At 36.4% G+C, this 13494-nt stretch overlaps 1 protein-coding gene across 7 annotated transcripts in view; it reads right to left on the minus strand.

Moving 5' to 3' along the window:
* LOC410304 (zinc finger homeobox protein 4) overlaps nt 1–13494 on the minus strand; it is a 429015-nt gene that overhangs the window by 332593 nt on the left and 82928 nt on the right. For 5 of the 7 annotated variants that reach the window (XM_026443961.1, XM_006562416.3, XM_026443960.1 and 2 more), the window contains one exon: nt 4817–4864. The exons of the other annotated variants lie outside the window; for them this stretch is intronic. The gene's annotated coding sequence lies outside the window, so the exon portion shown is untranslated. The remainder of the gene's footprint in view (nt 1–4816; nt 4865–13494) is intronic. 7 annotated transcript variants of the gene reach the window in all.

Consider the following 13494-nt stretch of genomic DNA (forward strand, 5'->3'; position numbering starts at 1 on the left):
GCGTTTTAAGCAACAAAACTGGCATTAGTCACTCGATAATGGCGGATAATCGCCACGCAATTAAAGCGTTTCGATCAGATAGACAGAATATATTAAGTGCGCTACCTACGTTTGGCTAATAATACTACACGCGGAGGTTATAACGTTTCCAATATCTCATTCTTCCTCGACATCGCTCATTCCATTATTTGTAGTCGAAAAATATTTTTTTGTTCCAAACTAATACGAAATATTCATAATTCTGAATATCGTTCAATTATAATTTAATTATAAATTATTAACTTTTTTCAGTAATGATATTTCGTATAGCTTTTATTTACTCTAACATATTTTCCATACATCTTATTAAATTAGTCAGAAGCAGAAGAACAACTAAAAGAAGAATTTCCTCCTCTTAAATAAAATTAAAGGGAATTATTTACTATTACATTTTTTGGAAAATTATTATCCCTTAAAAATACACGTAAATATTAATCCGAAATAAAGACTGTAAATTTAAGAAAGCGTATCAAGGAGAAAATTTCGTGAATTATCGCTAAACGCTTATTTACATACATTTATGCCCTGATTTTTCACGAATTCCATCGATCAATTAACCGTGCTAACCGCTATTTTGATACAGTCGGTATTTCGAATCGAGAGCGAGAAAATTACACGCGGCACGATGTTAATTAGTAGAAGAGGCTCGAAGGAACGTTTTGCTCCTTTCCCTACTAGGAGGATCAGCGCGATTAAAATCTTATCGGCGTGCAAAAAACGCGAGTAGCTGTCGAGATCATTAACTGTATTCCACTGTGGCAACCTTAATCCTCTTAATTTCCATAAACGGTGCTCTAAATTCCACGAGGGGGTGGGGGAAAGGAAAAAAAAAGAAAGAGAAAAAAGAAGAAGAAAAGGAGGGAAGAAAAGGAAAAATCGCGCAGCCAGAAAATTACACGGAATTACGTACAAGATTGTACGAAATTGCTTTCATTACGGCGACATTGTAAGGGGATATTTATTTCTGAGAAACGATGCACTTGTTTCCTTGAGGCTCGAATTAATGAATTAAATAAGGAGACATCGAGGAGCGGGGAGGGGGGTGAGGGCCCTAAGAAGAATAGAGAATTACGGTGTGTGTAATGCAAGAAGAAATGGAATAATAATCGGTTATTATTAAGTTTCGTAATCTTTTTTTTTCATTTATCGATTTACCATAAGACTTTAACTCTTCAAGAGATACGATTCGTTTCGTACATGAATCGGAGGAGATGGCACAATTGAATTATGATGAGTGTAATTATCTGGTGAATTTTCTCGAGTCATAAGTTAGGAAACAAGTTTTCTTACGTAACAGTGATAAGTTTAATAATAAAACAAATTAATTGTTACAAATAAATTTAATAAAAGCGCCGAGTCATGTTCCAAGTAAAATTAAGTATGCAATTTTAAAAAGAGGTTTATAATCTATTAGTTGTATCACTTATCTGTATACTCGATGTAATATTATTAATTAATTATTAGATATCTTAGTTTATCTTAAAACATTAATTTTTGAAAAGAAAAATTATATATTTTATATGTAATATGAGAAAGTGTTTTACGTTCTTTCAAAAATTTTACCTCAAACAGAAGCACATAGGGAGACATAGTTTTTCAAATTATTATTTATCCTCGTAATCGTAAACGTCTCCTTACTCGTCTCCACTTCTAAATTAATCGTTTCGTTAAAATAGAGAATTAAAAAAAAAAAAAGTGGATCACGTTCGAAAGCTAAGAAGATAATTATAGTAATTTCAAGATCGTCCATTCCATATATATTCCATGAACTAAATCTGCTAACTTAATAGCATTCTCCTTTAAAGTATCCATAATATTAAGGAGTTACCGAGAGTCAAAGCAGACAGAATTTACAACGCTGTTATATTATATATGAATTTCTACCATTTGTTCTATTTTATCGTTGAAATCATCGTGAAAATCCATAAAACCACGCCGTTCCCTCCTACAACAATATTCCATGTTATTTTCAAAAGCTAAAATACTTAAAATACCATTTTAAACAAATAAACTCTCGCATCAATTGTTCTTCAATTTCTCATCACAAGCATAAATAACAACATCGAATCGTATCTCGTACACAATGCTTTGCATAACCAAGAAAAAAACAAGAGCGAGAGAGATATTTACACCGAATAACATCCACCACGAACGACTAACAACCGACGAGAAAACACTCTCTCTCTCTCTCTCTCCAACTGACAAAAGCCACCTCAACTCGAGCGATAAATCGACGTACATTTTCGACGTAGGAATATATTTCACCTCGCGCAACGCCTCGCGTTAACAACTCATCGGGCGATATTACTCGCGCCATTCGAGATTACCGGTGCCAATAACCTTCCTTCCTTCCAAGCCTGATCCACGGACGAACGCCGTTCCACGCGATCCGTCGCGATGGAACAGGCTCGGCCTCGGGGCAGCGGGAGGGGGGAGGAGGTGCATCCGAACGGGGGTTAAGCCCGTTTATTGTCCGTCCGCGGCGCTTCGAAACGGGGGAAACCGTTCCGTGCCCGACACAATGAAATCACGAAGGGGGAGGGAGAGAAGAGGAGGGAGGGAGGGAGGGAAAAAAAATGATCGTGGACCCGACCGGGATGGGTTTCTTCGCGCGCCTCTTAACGACGATTTCGATCGTTTACGACTTTAATAATTTAGGCGCGGCCAGCGCCTCGCGAGCCTCGACACGTTTTCGCTCGTAAACCGCGCGACTAAATCCGTATTTATGGGGGAGAAGAGGTAGTCTCCTGCCTCCCTCCCCTCTCCTCGCCGCCGTCGAGTTGAGGTATTTTCCGTCCGTTTCTCCCACATCCTCTCCTCTGTATTTCTCGGTTCCAAGCGGATACGGGAGAGCGGTCGTGTCGCTTGGCGGGTGACAGGTTTTGGTCACGTTGCCTTGGGGAAAGATCTGGTCTGATTTGGAGAATTTTAATGTTTGACGGATTTTTTTTGAACGAAGTATTGTGGTTATGTTTCTATTGGAGGAGGAGGTTTTATAGGTTAGGCTGTTTAGGGAGATTTTTCGACGGCTCGAATTTTATTGGTTATAAATTAGGTCAGAAGTTTTGGTTGAAGCGAGAATTTCAATTTGTAACGATTTTTGTAATGAATGAAATTGCTTGGTATTCTTCGTACGATAGTTGTAAACGGTTATTACGTCAGTATTGAATTTTCTTTTTTAAATAATGGGATTAATAAATGAAAAAATCAATTTGATTACAATCGAAAATAACTAAAAAGAAATGTCAGGATAGTTTAATTGTAGGTTAAGTTTGGTAACGAGATTAATAAATGAATAAATCAATTTGATTACATTCGAAAATAACTAAAAAGGAATATCAAAATATTTTAATTGTAGGTTAGGTTTGGTAACGAGATTAATAAATGAATAAATCGATTTGATTACACTCGAAAATAATTGAAAAGAAATGTCAGGATATTTTAATTGTAGGTTAGGTTTGGTTAAGGGAATAGTTCAATTTTAAATCATTTTCTTGTTAAATTAGAAAAATTATTTAATTTTCTATTGGCAACTTATTAAATGAGATTATTAAATGAGATTAATAAATGAATAAATCAATTTGATTACATTCGAAAATAATTAAAAAGAAATGTCATATAAATATAAATATTTTAATTATAGGTTAAGTTTGGTTAAGGTATAGTTAAGGTAATAGTTTAATTTTAAATCATTTTCTTGTTAAATTAGAAAAATTATTTAATTTTCTATTCGCAAGGAAAATAATAGTTATTAGAGATTAATAAATGAATAAATCAATTTGATTACACTCGAAAATAATTAAAAAGAAATATCATATAAATATAAATATTTTAATTGTAGGTTAAGTTTGGTTAAATAGGTTAAGAAAATAGTTCAATTTTAAATTATTTTCTTGTTATAATAAATAAAAATAAATGTCAGAATATTTTAATTGTAAGTTTGATTAAGGGAATAGTTCAATTTTAAATCATTTTCTTGTTAAATTAGAAAAATTACTTAATTTTCTATTCGCAAGGAAAATAATGATTATTATAATGTATAATATCGAAATTTACTCAGTGTGTAAAGTAATTCCTGTCTTTAAAATAATTTATTCAAATAAAAATTCATTTGCACATATCTTAAAGTCCGCCTTTCTAGCGCGATACATTATAATACGTGGGCGTAGAAAACGCATAACTATAGTGCATTTAGCAGCATTCCAAAAAACAATATCATTAATTCTACGTGTCATTCTTATCGAAACAATCTCGAAAGAAAGTCGTAGAATAATTAATACAAGCTTTATTAAAAAGCTTTTCTCGGAATATTTATCGAACTTAAGCTTATTATTATTTCGCCAATCATTATCAATCCACTCTTCGAGAAATCGATCTATAGAAATGATTAAATTGATCGACGAAAGAATAATGCGCGTGCAGAAAATTCATCGCGGAAACTTAATCGTTTAAAAAGGAGAGAGAACCGCGTTTATCGTATCATTTTAATAAATAAATCGATATCAATTTTATACTTTTTCCCTCTTCCCTCCACAACGTTATTCCTACTTCTTAAATTAATTACTTAATTTAAATTAATTTAAATTAAAGACACGAATCCTCGAACAATCTCAAAAACGCAGGATCCCGAAAGGACCTAATCCAACGTCATCCCTGTGACATTTACAAAGGCATTAACGTTGGTTAAATGGAACTTCTCGGTTACGACAATGCCAGCCGCGTAATAAGTATCGCGAGACATTTTATACCCTCTTTACATTCCCTGTTCACGACTTACCGGGGACAGCAGAACTCATCTACGCTCCTTCCGTTCCCCTACGTTCCCCTGCAACAGAAACATACGAGTGTACGTTCAGCACACGTGCACGCATAGACTAAAAAAAAAAAAAAAAAAAAGAAACGAGCGAACGGTTAATGCTCGTATCGCGCAGGTGCGAATCCATCGAATCACGATGGTCCAAAAGCTCGAAGATCGCGTCGCCGATCATCCGGCAAGATCCTCGGTCGTGATAACAGGAGGGGGGGGAAAATTGGAGGAGGAAATTTGGTTGCTTCGGGCGAAGAACGATCATCCTTCGAGTCGCTCCTCGGATGATCTTTCGGGTGACGAGGTTGTCGTTAGATTGGTGTGTAATTTGGCTCGAGTACTTTTGGCGTGTGCTTTGCCAATGGGATGATTTTTAACGATGGTACAAGATAAATCGTTTCTGATCCGATACGAATTTGCTTGTTAAACTTTGGGGATTTTTTCTTTTTGGAAAAGATGGCGAATGGTAATTTCTTGTTACATAACATTTTGATACGTTGAGAGTAATTTTATATTTATGCTTCATTTGTTTCAATATAGGATAGTTGAAATACAAGATATACTCGTTAAAATAATGGATTTTAATAAAAGCGCTGTGTTCTTCTTTTCGTGTTAAACTTTGGGGATTTTTTTTTTGGAAAATTGAAAAGATTTTGTACTTTCTTGTTACATAACATTTTGATACGTTGAAAATAATTTTATATTTATACTTCACGTTGGAGTCATTTGTTTCAATATAGAATAATTGAAATACAAAATAATTTTACTAAAATAATAATTATTTAATAAATTTTATATAGGATTTTAATAAAATGCTGTGTTCTTCTTTTCGTGTTAAACTTTGGGGATTTTTTTTTTGAAAAATTGAAAAGATGGTAATTTCTTGTTATATAACATTTTGATTTGTTGAGAGTAATTTTATATTTATGCTTCATGTTGGAGTCATTTGTTTCAATATAGGATAGTTGAAATACAACATTAAAATAATGGATTTTAATAAAAGCGCCGTGTTCTTCTTTTCGTGTCTGTATCGGTTAGAAATTTAAAAAGACATAACATCTTCACTTTTTAATATCTTACGTAGCATTATATCGTGTCTTTTAAAATCCACCCAGTTCCAAAAGTTTCCATCATCGGACACGCGTCGCCGGGAACGATTCATCCGAGTCGCAAACGAGCGACCTTCCCCGAGGGATCTAATTAAAAAAACAATTATCAATCAGGCCGACAATGGGCCGCGTCCCACGTCAGCAAACACCACCACCACCACCACCACCGGTTCACAAAGCGGTCGGAGACAATGGGGGTCCCGATCCTCGAAAACCGTTCACCTTGGGCTATCCTACGTTCGCGACGAGGGGAGCGACAATACGACGAACAACGGCACACGCACGCACGCACACACGCGCGCCTGGATCGGCATAATTTCGTTGGATCGAAGCGTGGAAGCAAAGACAAAAGAGGGAGGGGGCCCTCTCCTCGGGCCCTGCCTGGGGCCCGAAAGGCAACAGCCGCGAACAACCGTGTCCAACGGTTGAGGAGGGGGAGGAGGAGCGTGGAGGAGCGCGGCCGTGCAATTAAAGCGACGTTAATTAATTGTTAGCGCGACAATGCCGTCCGAGGGGGGAGGGGCCTCGGGTGCGTTCATAAATTTACGTGTCTTTCGCCGCGAGAATCATTTTTTACACCCGTTAGGAGAGTGTCCACCATCCGCGCGAGGAGACAGGCTGCGGACCTACAGCAACGCGCCGTGTATATTACACGGCTCTCCCCATGGCGTTGCTCGTAACAACCATCGACGTCTTCTCCGCGGGCATGGAAGCAACCTCCACGCACTCCGATCTCGTTATATATCGTCTCCGTTTGGATCGCCACGGAAATTACCTTCCCTCCTTTTCATATTTTTTATCTTACCAGCAGGAGAATCGCGTTTTAAGAATTGATCACGAAATCGATATCTCGTTTCCATTCATCGTACGAGACGATCTCTCTCTCTCTCTCTCGCTCTATTTTTAATAAATTTGCCGATTTGAGCGCCACTTGTTGGGGTTCAGACGAGCGAGAAGGGAAGAAGGCGGAGAGGCCTGGTTATTTTCGTCGAAAGCGGCGTCGCTGGTTGAAAATTCGAAAAATTCCGCAACAATATCCCCACCGTGTTAAAAGAGATACGGGATCGTAACGTGAGACCGGGTTGGGTACGTGGGTGGCGGGTATACACGCGGTTATTTTTAATGTTGCCCCCGAGCGTGGCAACGGGCAGACGGAGAGAAAGAGCGCGGGTTTATAATCGATACAGGTGCTACCGAAATTAATTCGACGGCGAATTCTCGATCGAAAACGGTGATAAGAAAAAGGCAGGACGTTCCTTTACCGCGAAGAAGCAGGAGATATTAATTTGTCAGATGCGGGACACGTAGGTACGCGCGATGTAGAACAGGTAATTCGTTCCTGGGATGCCTGGATCTGTTATCGAATATGTAGAACGGGTTATTTTATTTGGGATCGGTGGAATGTTTCCCCGTTGAAAGGCGTTATATCTCAAGCTCGAGATTCTTCTGGTATTTGATCAAGATTGTATTATATGCATTTGTATTTTTGCATAATGATTGATTTAAAATTCTAGGAGAAAATATATTATTGGAGATTTTAATTAACGTTGAGAATCGTACACCATTTCTCGTTTGAATTATATTATTAATTCCGATTTGAAAAGCTTCTTGTTCTATTTCCTGTTCAAGAGGAAGTGGAAGATTTACACAATAAATTCAGTCTCGAAAGTTTGTCTAATATTCAAAATCATAATTGTGAAAAGAAATTATATCACATTAAATTTAACATTTCTTTCTAACCTAACCTTTCTTCTGCAATTTAAATTTGCACATAAATAATTCCCAAAGAAACACTCTAAAAAAATCACCCTAAATTCCACAACTTACGCAATCACACTCAAAATAATAAATTTCCAAATAAACCTAAAAATCCTAAAAATTGAAACTCTCTCTCGAATTGCATAACGAATCCTTCCTCCCCTCAACATCCCACCGAAAATAGAAACAGAGGTGAACGTAACGACGAATCCAGCGATCGGTAACGATCGTCGCGCGAATGATCCACGGAGGCCTCCGCATGGAGGGTCACCGCGGGCGGTCCAGGAATCGGGTAAGAAGCGAGAAGAAGGCGCTAGAATGACGGAAAAGGAGGTTCTCTCAGAGAGAGAGAGAGAGGTAAAGTCGCGGAAGCGAGACGCGGCGAAGGAGGAGGGGAGGGAGGATCTTTTACGGATCGACTACCAGAACGATGAAATCGGCGACGGAGAAAGGGGCGGACGTAGGCGGTCATTTGTTGCTGTTTATTAATTCGAGGCGAGGCGAGATACGTCCACTTTGTGCGGTTCGGTTGCTCGTTTCGCCCACGCATAAATTTCTTCGCTGCGTCTCTCTCTCTCTCTTTCTCTCATTCTCCAAGCAATAACGCGCGCACGTAGAGGATCCCACAATGGCGCGACCGATGATAATGCAGGACATCGTAAATAAAATATGCCCGGGTGGGTGGTGTAGGGGGAGGGGAGGGGAGGAGGTGGTCGAAATTCCGGTACGAAGCGTTTTTCTTTTTCTTTTTTTTTTTTGAAGCGTGGTCGATCAGAGAGGGCCACGGAAAGCGTCGTAAAGGCGGTAATAAAAGCGTTGCTACTAACATGTCGGTCGCGCGGCTTTTTATTGGCGCACGTGGAAGGACGGGACAGGCTTGCCCGTCCCAGGACATTGTTTTCGAAGGGTGGACAAGATGTTCTGTTGTAAGGTATTCGCGAATTTTAGAGCGCGATAAGCCGATGTCGAGGTTTTTTTAACTCGAGGGAGATTTGGAGGATTTTTGGAGGAGGCTCCGTTTGATTGATCGTACGAAAGGGGGGATCGTGGATCGTTGGGGGAATGAATTTTTAAGATTGGCTGCCATGCTTGGTGTTTCTTAATAGATAAAAATAATTTGTTAAAGAAGTGGAAAATTCTTCTCCTCGATTCAATTTTATTATAATTGTTATAAAATGTTTCTTAATGATAAAAATAATTTGTTAAAGAAGTGGAAAATTCTTCTTCAATTTTATTATAATTGTTATAAAAAGTTTCGTTTCTTCGTATGATGCAGGATTAAATTTATACTTTTAATGGAATATTAGGATAAGAGAAAGTGTAAGGGAAAGTGGTGGAATTATATTGATATTATTTCCAGATTCGTTTATATAGATTTTAAATTCTATTTCTTCACGTTGGATGATTAAGGTAAAGGCAACTCCGAAGTGGTTGCAGCGCGACACATAATGCAAATTCCATAAATTCCGCAAATTCCAAGTTTTCTATAAAGCGTGAAGCGCTCGCGTGAAAGACAAATGGAAGCGGAAGAAGCTTGGGCTAAGCGTTGAGAACAATTAGACGCAAAAGCGTGGCGTTTATTTTCATTCCACGAGTCGAAGTTTAAAGAAAAACGCGCGTCCCACTTGCGCGAATTGTACCAAGAAAAATATCAGGGACAAATAAATTCGCAAAGCTACGAATATGCTATTATTACGCGGTCGTGGTTTATGCCAAAAATAATAACAGTGAAAACTGACTGGATCGGCCATTGTTGTCGAAATTATGCGAGATTTTGTGAAGATTACTCATTCCTTTTCGATAATATTTCCAATTCCAATTGACATCTGTTGAATGTCAATATTGACGACGAATTACAATTTCGAATATTGCACTTTTTTCGTGATAGTCTTTGATGATCGATGAAAATACTTTTCAGCATTTTATATTTTTGCCATTTTCAATGATAATTAGAAAAAAATATAATTTGTAATATGAGAGTATATATAAAAATAAATTACTTTAATCTTTTTATGAAAGATGAATATTTTAATTAATTAAGTTCATATTTCTAATCGCATTAGAATCATTAAAATTGTATTTACATATAGAAACCAGAGGAAGATTATGATAATTAATTTTTATCGATCAATTGTGCCTTTCTCGTACATAAAAGAAATAATTAAATATAATAAATTGAAAGAGATACATATATATTGAATTGAAATACATACATGTATATAATGTATATAAATCTTTTAAAAATTTATTTTTAAAAAAAAAAAATATTAATTTCGATAAGAAGCACTCAATCGATGCAAAAATCTGAAACACATATCATCTTTTTTGACAATTCAAAAAAGCGAATTCTTTTATAAATTCTTTTAATTCAAAATTATTTTATTAAACATATTTACAATTTTTATTAATAATTTTCTTCTCATCAAAAGTTATTTTGTATAATTGAAATACACAAACTCAATGATTCACGGTTTTCTTCCACGGTTTTTTTTATAAAAATAACCAAATTTCTATTAATAATTTCTTTTTTATCGCAAAATCATATTCACTAAAAATATCGACGCATTGCTGCATGCCAAAAACCTAAAATCCCTCGACAAATAATTCAAAAGAAATGAAAGATTCTCGAAATTCTTTCCTCATCGAAATCCAATCTCCAAAATAAATATAACGTAACATGATAAAATAATTCATACTATTATATTTTGCCAAAAATTTCCAATACACAAAATTTGAACACACGAAATCCTTATCCGAAGAAATATTAAATTCCCCTTAATAATTTTTCTTCCACTACAAATTTCCACAAATTAAAAAAATTACAATATTCTTCCAATCTTTACAACGAAACATCTCCACCGATAATTCCTCTCTTTCCTTTTCTTTACATTCCAAAAAAAAAATCACTTCGACAAATACCCAAAAATAAATAAATAAATAAATAAAAAAATCCTAAATCAACTCGAAAGAAGCGAAAGTTTAAAGAAAAAAAAAAGTAAGCTCTTCCGTCGAAATCCAGAATCGAAGGGCAACGAATGCCTCGAGGCATTTCCCTTTGTGGGACACAGTTGACGTGGGCACACGCACGCCACTGAATAATTAACTCCGCTTTGCCGGCGCCGGTTTTATCGTAATTATCGCGCGGCGTACCTCGCCTCGCACGGCACCCGTGTATCGATCGTGGATCGCTGAAAATGATCGACGCTCGAGAAGAGGTGTGCCGCGCGTTTTCTTTCCCTCCATGCAACGAATAAAACGTTTCTCAATGTATCGTATATATGCTTGTTTCCTCTTTGTCTCCTGAAAAGGACTAATGATCCATCGCAGGCCTTCGAGGTCTCGGCCCCGTTAGAGGGAACGGCTCGTGGAAATTTTCGTGGCGCCGCTTATTTGTAAAAATAATCACGTAGCCTGAGAGGCGAGGAGACGAATATTTAGACGGCGGGGACGTTCGAGATGGCTACATCAATTTTTTTTTTCTCTCTCTCTCTCTGTATCGAAGAAACAAGGCGTTGGAGAAAAGAAAAGAATCCCGTGATTGGTTTAATTTTAGGATAAGTGAAATTGCAAAGGGTATAACCACCCACGCAGCACGGATTCGACGCTGATCGAAGTCTAAGGATATTTTTAGATCGAACTTTTGGTGTAGCCTCTCCGTTCGAGAATCTTATTCCTGTTACCGTGAATCTACTATCGTTCTCGTATCGATTCTATTTTTAATAAATTTCTTAGCGTTTTGCCACGTCACGAGATACGATTACTCGTGAAAGTATAACTCTTTGCACGAAACACAGTGGAACGTTGATGACGTGTGAATTAATAAATAATTGTTTGGAGAAACAGTTTTTTCGGGGGTAATTAATCAGGAGGAAAATTAATTATCTACAATTATTCACATAAAATTACTTGACAAGAAAATCGAAAGTATTATTTCTGTAAAAAAGTCACGAAAATTGTGATTATTAATTATTTCCCACGATGAAAGAAAGAGTTAAGAAAGGAGTCTAAGAAATGTAAATATCGAGATGATAAGCACGATCAATGACTCAAGATGTGCTCACCGTACATCAACGATCGTTGTAATTAATCGCGAAAAATCTCGAATGTTGAGAGAGATAAAAAAATTAATCGATCGTAATAACTTCCTTTTGTCACGAAAGGAAAATTTAATTTTCCCTCCAAAATTATTTTTCACGTCCCACTCGAACTTTCTCGATCAGATTATAAAACCCACACTCGCGACACACTCGATCCCATCTCTTTTAATAACCAATTAACATCCATCGCGTGACGCAATGGACGGCTCGTCTCCGGCCGCGACATTTAATTGATCGTCGATTAATCACGTATCCTCTATCGTTTTTTTATTTATTTTTTTTTTCTTCTTTTTTTTTTTCCCGCCTCCCCTCCTCTCTTTCCTTCCTCCCCCCACCCACCCAACGGTGACTGTGTAATTACCACCGAATCGACGCCCGTCACGGAACGCGCGTCTCTAATGGCCGGTTGGAATTCGTTCTTTTAAACACTGCCGCCGCGCTACGCCGGCGGAAACTCGTAACAAGATTGATAGAATACTTTCTCGCCATAGTTTCTGGTAGCTGGCACGACCGCTCCGGACGAATGATGAATTAATGAACCGACGACGAGTGGTTGAAATTGTTTAATTCGAGGGAACATACGATTCATCGATGGATTTTTCTTTTTTGGGAGGCGAAAATGTTCTGATTACCTTTTTCTTTTAACGATATTTCAATGGAATCGAGGGAGAGAGTATTTTATTAATCTCTCGTGTGATTTGTTTAATAGTGTCATTTAATTTAATCATTCGAATATGCATTGTTATATGTTTGGTTTATTTTAAAATTTGTGATGTTATTACATTATTCGATATCGTTATATCAATTGAAAATTTTCATTATCATGGATTGTTAATGAAAATTTATTCTGTCATTGAATGTTATTATTATCCGTATTACGTTATTATCTTATTGTTTATCTTGTTACATCGTATATTATCATGGAATATGTATCGAGGAGAGGGAGGGTGAACGCATTCGTTGACGGAATACAAGTTGAAATAATTGTAGGGAATAAGGAAGAAAGAAAAGATGTAACGGTTACGTCATATTGGCGATTAGATTGCACGAATACTACTTTAATCACAAGTTCAATTGCAAGAAATGCGAGTAAGAAGTTTGAATTGATTTCTAATTTAAAGAGCAAGGTAAGATGATGTAATTGAAGCGATAAAAAAGCAACAATTATTATCATTCTCCGCATCCTTCGTATGACATTTCAATCTTATTCCATGAATAAATAAAATACCTCGATCGAATATATATTATTAACGCCGTAAATTATTAATCTTACGTTGTAAAACTCGTTTAAAAAATCTTACACAAACAATTGCACTTTCTAGAATTCTGCAACATGATCTGTGTATTGAATATAAATATGTGTGTGTGTGTGTGTGTGTGGAAAACCATTTTTATTCTGATAAAATCGAACTACTTTAACTTGAATATCTATTTGTTGAAAATTGTTAATAAATTGTTAATAAATTAAATCTAAGGATTTAAATATTTTTGGAATTTAAAACAATCCAAATTCGAAGATTATAATTTCTTTTCTTCAAATCTTAAAATAATTATCTCAAATGCCCAAAAACAAATTCCCTCGCGATTCAAAAATACCTCAAATTGTCACTTTTCAATAATAATCGAAACATTCACAATTTTGAAAAAGAATCGACAAAGAAAGAAAACTACTCTTTCACCTTTC

The sequence above is a fragment of the Apis mellifera genome, linkage group LG11, assembly GCF_003254395.2.
Source record: "Apis mellifera strain DH4 linkage group LG11, Amel_HAv3.1, whole genome shotgun sequence".
Taxonomy (NCBI): Eukaryota; Metazoa; Arthropoda; class Insecta; order Hymenoptera; family Apidae; genus Apis; species Apis mellifera.